At 34.3% G+C, this 7292-nt stretch overlaps 1 long non-coding RNA gene across 1 annotated transcript; it reads left to right on the forward strand.

The window, feature by feature from the left end:
- Positions 1–3881: 3881 nt before the first annotated feature.
- Positions 3882–6414, forward strand: LOC105322250 (uncharacterized). The gene is made up of 2 exons (XR_010707601.1): positions 3882–4002; positions 4570–6414. It is a non-coding gene; the product is annotated as an uncharacterized lncRNA (long non-coding RNA).
- Positions 6415–7292: the final 878 nt, after the last annotated feature.

Consider the following 7292-nt stretch of genomic DNA (forward strand, 5'->3'; position numbering starts at 1 on the left):
ATCGATCGCCGGCGACGCGCGTTCCAGCAATCGGCGACAAAGGCAACACCAGCAAATCCGGCGATGCCAGTTAAATGGAAAACACCCATATATAATATATCAATTCATTTGACGTTATGAATGAAATTGTTTAATCATTCAATCGTTCATTTTTTGAAAGATACAGTCTCAAAACTGCAGTGGTGTAGGCATACAAATTGAGTATTACGCATTTGCTTTCAACACACTTTACCAGCAAAAAATATGTGGAATGTACGGTAAATTCCTTATTTTTACGCGAGTACTTAATTCCGCTATTCCACTGTTTTGCAACAAATCGCGAGAATATAAAATTGCGAACAACTTTTTTTGGGTGTAAATCCATATAGCTAAAACTTGTCTAAAAAAGCGAGTTTTAAAATCGGTGAAGACTGCTTCTCGCGATTTTACGCAGATATTTATTCCTCGTGTTTATAAGAGAATTGACAGTAAATACAAAATTTTAAATGTAATTTCAATATTTAGATTTTTCTCGCTCAATACCAGAAAATTAATTAGCTATAACAACCTAAGATGAACTGAGTTGGGAAATAAACCGCCTCAAGATTTATAAAGCATTAACAGCCCCAATAATGAATGGCTACTTGTACAATAATTTGTTAATGAGAACATAACTTACAAAAAATTATTCTTGTATATAGGCACAGCTTTCTCTTTAACAACATAAAAAACTCGAGGTTCAAGGGCCAAATTCTCTTGTTTAGTTCAGTCTGACTATGACTTCCAATCGGTTTTCGTTCGCTTCCTTGATAATAAAAAAAAATCCGCATACATGTATACAGTCTGCATTCTCTTAACATTGAATATATTTTAAAGCCGCGTGTACAACACATTAAAATAGTGTATGTTAATAAGTTTAACTAGAGACATACCAGTATAACGAAAGACATATAATAACAGCCATTTCTAATTTTTGGATACTAGTATTCTATTTACCGCTAACTTGATGAAAACATCCATATTCTCCAAAGCTTTTTTTTTTATTGATCGTCATCTGCAAATATTAATACATTGTACGTAATTAATGTATTCAATGTGCGAGATTGTCGTAGGGGGGACGGGGTGTAAACATTTACTCAGTTCATTTCATTATATTTACATCTACCAAGCATAATTTCCTCTATTTCTTACGGAAACTTATAGTTAATTCATAGCTTTATAGAAACAGCCAGACTGAAATCTACACGCCCTATTTATCGATTGGTCGAAATCTACAGCGGCTGAAAGTGACAGGACTGAAATTGACACGCCCTGTTAATCGATTGGTCTGAACCTACAGCGACCTTAGTAAAATCCCAGACTGCACGAAATAATCATGACGATGCCAGACTCAAAGTCTCACAGGAGACGATTTGGCTGGGTTTTTTTGCTAACGTACTTTTGTACATTAACAGTAATTCAGTGAATTTTACTAACTTTTCATAATCATTTTATTAATTAGTTAAAGAAAGATGTTAATATAAACAATTAAATGCTTTCTTTGGTGATTCATGCGGGTTATGAAGGTAGCGATCATTGCAGGAAAAATTTACATAACCCACTAACGCGGGTTATGTATTTTTCCTGCAGTGTCGCTACCTTCATATCCCGCATGAATCACCAAAGGAAGCATTTTATTGTTTAATTAAACACTATAAACATTGGTATAATACATGAGGTACTCATGTACATGAACAAAAATAACGTATTTATATATCTAGAATATTATTGTGAATGTCAAACAGAATATATATGGGTAAAGTAATTTTCACACAATTTTTTTATTTTTACAAAGAATTTTGCAGTCAAAATTTCATTTCAACAAACTTTTTAGTGTTCGGGGCAAAAGTATTCCTTAGCATCATTAATCTCTAGCGAATAAATTTCTGATAACTATAAGAAAAATACAGATTGTTACACATTGTACAAAATATGAACTGCACATACCAAAAGCTCACTGTAGGTCTGAATCATCTTCTCGTGGTGATCTTGAATTATATGCTGGATTCAATTATAGTTTAGCATTATTATGTATTATTTACATAGAACAGAAGATGGTTACGAATGAAAACTTTTAATTTCATATATATTGAATACGTGCTTTTTTTCAAACGCATTTATAAATTCAGATATTTAATTATTATTTTAAAAAATGTGAGAGTGCAATATTTTAGACATACCATAACTTTTCTAGCCATCTGAGATAGATAGATAGATAGATAGATAGATAGATAGATAGATAGATAGATAGATAGATAGATATTAACGTAGAATAAATTACCAGTATCTCCACTAGACATTTTCTTCAACTCTACGTCTATTCACATCAAACTGAAATGATTGATAAAGAAATATCAATATTTTATTTTCATACATAATATGGTATAAAAAATATATGTATATGGTCTTAAGTTCCTACAACTTTAGTTTCAGTATTTGATCTGACGGCAAGGATTTGAAAAAAGGTATGAATTAGAATTTTGTTTCAAGCAAGCCATACATATTACGTAAAAAAATTTTTTAATCTATTATTAAAGGAACATAAATTTATAAACAATGATATTCCTTAAATTCAGTAAATGAACGAACTAATGTGCTTACAACTAAAAATTTAAAAAGATATAAATTTTTTTTTTCAAAATTCTTCTCCAAAATCAATAAATAAGAATAGCTGAAACCTGTGTGGAAGCATCCTCAGGTAGTGTAGATTCAAGTTTACTCAAATCATGTTTCGCTGGGGTAGGGTTGGACCACAATTTTTTTTACAAAGGATTATATAAAGAACAATCTTTTTTCTCAATAACCATTTGGCTAGAAAGGCTGTAGCTTCTGTGGAAGCATTCTTAGGTAGTGTAGATTCAAGTTTGTTTAAATTATCATCCCCGGGGGTAGGATGGGGCAAATATGGTTTAAAAAATCGTTAAATTTTTTCTCTCAAAACCCAATTAGCCAGAAAGCTTTAACTTTGCTGGGAGCATCCTCAGGCATTGTAGATTCAGGTTTGTTCAAATTATGAACCTATGTGGTAAAGTGGGACTACAGTGGGGAGGGGGGTCAAATGTTTACAAAGGAATATATAAAAAAAAAGTTTTTAAAATTGTTTTCTCAAAATCCAATCTGCCAGAAAAGCTTTAACTTTGCTGGAAGCACCTCAGGTCGTGTATATTCAAGTTTGTTCAAATCATGATCCTCAGACGTAGGGTGTGGCCACAATTGGGGGAGGGGGTCTAAATAGGAATATAGAAGAATATATCTTTAAGTATCATCATCTCAAAATCCCATTGGCTAGAAAGCTGAACTTTATATGAAAGCATCCTCAGGTAGTGAAGATTTAAATTAATTTGTTAAAATCATGATCCTCAGGGGTATGGTGGGGTCACAACTCACAATGGGGATGAATTAATAGAAAAAAATCTTTAAAGAGCTTATTTTCAAAACTGAATCACCAATAGGAGCTCAATGTTAAAGTTCGAAAGGCTCTGAAAATCAAGATATACACTCTACTAAGTTTTTTAGATATTTTGTATTAAATATTTTAAAGACGGTCTAAAGCTTTTGTTCACTATTGTTGCTCAGATAAGCGATGTGCCTCTGTGTCTCTTGTGTCTTTTTGTTGCATATATAAATCGAATAAATTTTCTCTTATGGGCGTTATTTTCCCTCCGACATTGATACATGCAGAGACATCAATTCATGAACACTAACTTACAATGTAATATATTTGTATTTGTAAGAAGAATTAATCAATCATGGATAAGGAGACTGTGAAGAATTCCATATATCAAAATAGGTACAATTACAGGTGATAATATTGCGTCGAGGGTTTTTCAACTGTGGGTTTAGATTTCAATTAAATACTTGGAAAATCACTCACCCGTCTTTACTGGGAATCTCTTCCTTTTCAGTTTCAGCCTTTATATCGTTATTTCCAACGTTCCTACATTTATCCACAAGACCATTTAGACCAACTTATATTCAGTCAAGGTAAGTACTGTATCATTTAGTTGTTGAAGAAATCACTTAATTTCAAGACAAGAGGGAAACATACTTTAAAACGAAAGTGCATTATGATGTTCTCTATGAAATATATAATTTCGATAAAGAGTAACAAATACGAGAATTTACTTAGATTTGAACTAGAATTCGATACACATATTCTGATTATACGTATATGTTTCCACATTCATTTTCATGTGTTATACAACACATCCGACCTGTGTGATAAACAGGTGTATATCTTTCACCAATGCGTTGTACCTTTTTAAACTACTGGGACAATCGTAACCTTGTTCACCAAATTATCAATTCTTTCGTGATGGTCAACGGAAGGCCCCTGTAATGATAGTTTTTTCAGTCTTTGAATGATAATAATTTCAGTAATTCGGGAGGGGGTGTCACCTATTTATGTTTGTAATCTAAATGTCTTGGTAGACAAACCCCATGTCAATTGTGCTTTACATTCAGTATTCATTGTAATCCAATCTTGAGCGATCAGGTTTACAATCTTGGCCCAGTCGTGGTAGCTAACGTGACAAATGTTTTACTTTATAGATATTTTTCATGTCATTCCAAATGGCTTCAATACCAGATGATGCTCAGCACATTATAGAGTGTGGAACCGAAAGCTGTGAAAGATATGGTGCTATGTACTGCAACTCTTGTTACCGTCCAATGTGTGAACAGTGCAAAGATGACCATCTGAAGAATTCAGACAATGTGGACCATGATGTGGTCCCATATATATCAAGAAACCGAAAACTTCCTGTAGAGAAATGCAAGACGCATCCAACCAAGGATTTAGATCTTCTGTGTGAAGAATGCCAAATTCCTTTATGTTCCTTATGTACGACTCTGAAAGACCACAAACGGCATGGATTTGTCAACCTTGAGAAATTCTATTCAGAAAATTATCACTTTTGTCTGGATAAACTCCCAAGTATTCGAGATAATTTCCTTCCAACATCAAAAAAGTTACAGACAGAAATTCAAGAAGATGCAAAAGAAATTGAAAGGATCGTGGAAAATATCCGGGGAGAAGTAAAAACAGATATCGAGTCCTATAAAAAATTGGCAGATGAAGTTATGTCTGAAATAATGGTGGAGGTCGATAAAGAAGAGAAAAAACTGCTCGATGAAATAAAATCACAAGATAAAACAGTTGATGAGTATATAACATATCTTCAACAGCTAGACGGAGATATTCGTGAATATCTGTCTGCTTCAAAAGTTACAAACATTCTAATCGAACACTCGAAAAATCTGGAAATACGACCAATACCAGAAACAACAAAACCGGTAACACCAACATACACTGTTGGTCAACACAGTAAAGAAGATGTTTCTAATTTGCTTGGTAATTAAGCTTCACGCTGACCAAGACCAACCAAAAACAAGAAACATAAAACCTTTGAAGTCCCGTACATCCACAAGCAAGGAAGTGAAACAAGATTATCCAAAAGCATCAACTGTACAACAAACATGGTCTCTAACTGCTGGCACCAAGATTAAAGAGTTGACAGTTCCTGATATTGGGTGCATTTTCCATGTATCACTAGATAAATCAGACAAACTCTGGGTAAGCGATAATACAGGTAACATTTTCCAAGTCGATTTTCAAGGGAATATGCTGCAAAAAATATGCACTAGTTTGCAAGGTTTTGGTTACCACACAGTCACACAGGATGGAGATTTTATCTATACAGACCGAGAGAAAAAAGTTATAAATAAAAAGACTAAGGATAAAGAAGTAGCTGTATTCATCAGCGGTGGTTTTTGGGAGCCCATCAGCATACATTCTTCCCTTAAAACTGGGAATATAGTTGTGGGAATGAAAAGGACTGCAGATGCAAAAGTCGTCAGGTACAACATTAATGGAAGTTTTAACTACACGATATACAGAGATATCAACGGCAAAAAACTATATTCTGAACCACGTTACATTACGGAAAACATTAATGGGGATATATGTACATCGGATTTTGAAAAACAAGAAGTTGTGGTGGTCAATGAAAGAGGACAACACAGATACTCCTATAGAGGTCAAAGGCCATTGTTCTATCCATATGGAATATGCACAGATACTCTTGGACATATCATTGTTTGCGTTTATTCGAACAAAGGTTCAATTGACATTCTTGATCAGAATGGTCAGTTTTTGTCTCGCCTACTTGAGTCACAACAAGGGATAGATTGTCCATACAGCGTGTGTGTGGATGACCAGAACAACCTTTACGTTGGACATTTCTCTAATAACACACTGGATGTGTACAAGTATCTTCAGTGTTCTTCCCCGTCGTAACATTTTATTGAATTTTGATAGCAATATGGGAAAGATGTATTGATTTGCTATACTGATGATTTAAACGAAATTTAATCCTATAGTTCAATCCACACTTTGTTGTTTCCCTTTGCAGGGTCAACCCAAAGGTCAAAAGGGAAAACCAACTTTTTCCTTCTTTATCCAACCAAGTATTTGGGCGTCCTGCATGCGCGGATCTAGAGGGGGGGTCGGGGGGGTCCCGACCCCCCCTGGAAAATGAAAATTTATTAAATTTACATAGTAAAATTATCACGAAAATATGCCTCGGACCCCCCCTGGCAAACACAATTATCCTTCGGACCCCCCCTGGAAAAATTTTCTGGATCCGCGCATGTCCTGTGATAAAATCTTTTGGAATTTAATTTACTCCTTCGATATGTGGGTTGCCCCATCCTGGGGCAATCAAAATACACAACGGAAATGGATTTTAAATGTCAAATGACCAAGTTATAAACATCTAAATTACCGAGGCTACTGCGAGAAATCTAAGGGTTTTTCCTAAAAGATGGCGGCCAAGGGACATAACTTTTGTAAAGTGTGGATTGGTGTAAGAGGTAATTACTGAAAACGCACCTCTAATTACCACCCTTTTTTATGGTCTATTGGACGCAATACATAAATGCAACGTTCGAGCATAAAAAAGACTGAAATTTAATAAGAAATAAAAAGGAACAGGACTTGCAAAAAGTTATCCTTGTTACATACACGAATGAACAAACGCATCTAGGCCTATAACAGTGTATCGTTTTTTTTTAACAACATATTCACAATAATAGCAATCATATTCACAGCAGATTACTGTTCATTACTTTTCAGATTCTGGAAATCCCTTTTTGCTTTATATTAAAATCAAGCAGAGAAAAATCAGTCTCTAATGGCAAAGTAATAACATTTCCTACCACCAACATGACCAAATAGAAATTGGATCTACAAACGAAATTTTAACATGACAACC

This window comes from Magallana gigas, chromosome 7 (genome assembly GCF_963853765.1).
Source record: "Magallana gigas chromosome 7, xbMagGiga1.1, whole genome shotgun sequence".
NCBI classification, from domain to species: Eukaryota; Metazoa; Mollusca; class Bivalvia; order Ostreida; family Ostreidae; genus Magallana; species Magallana gigas.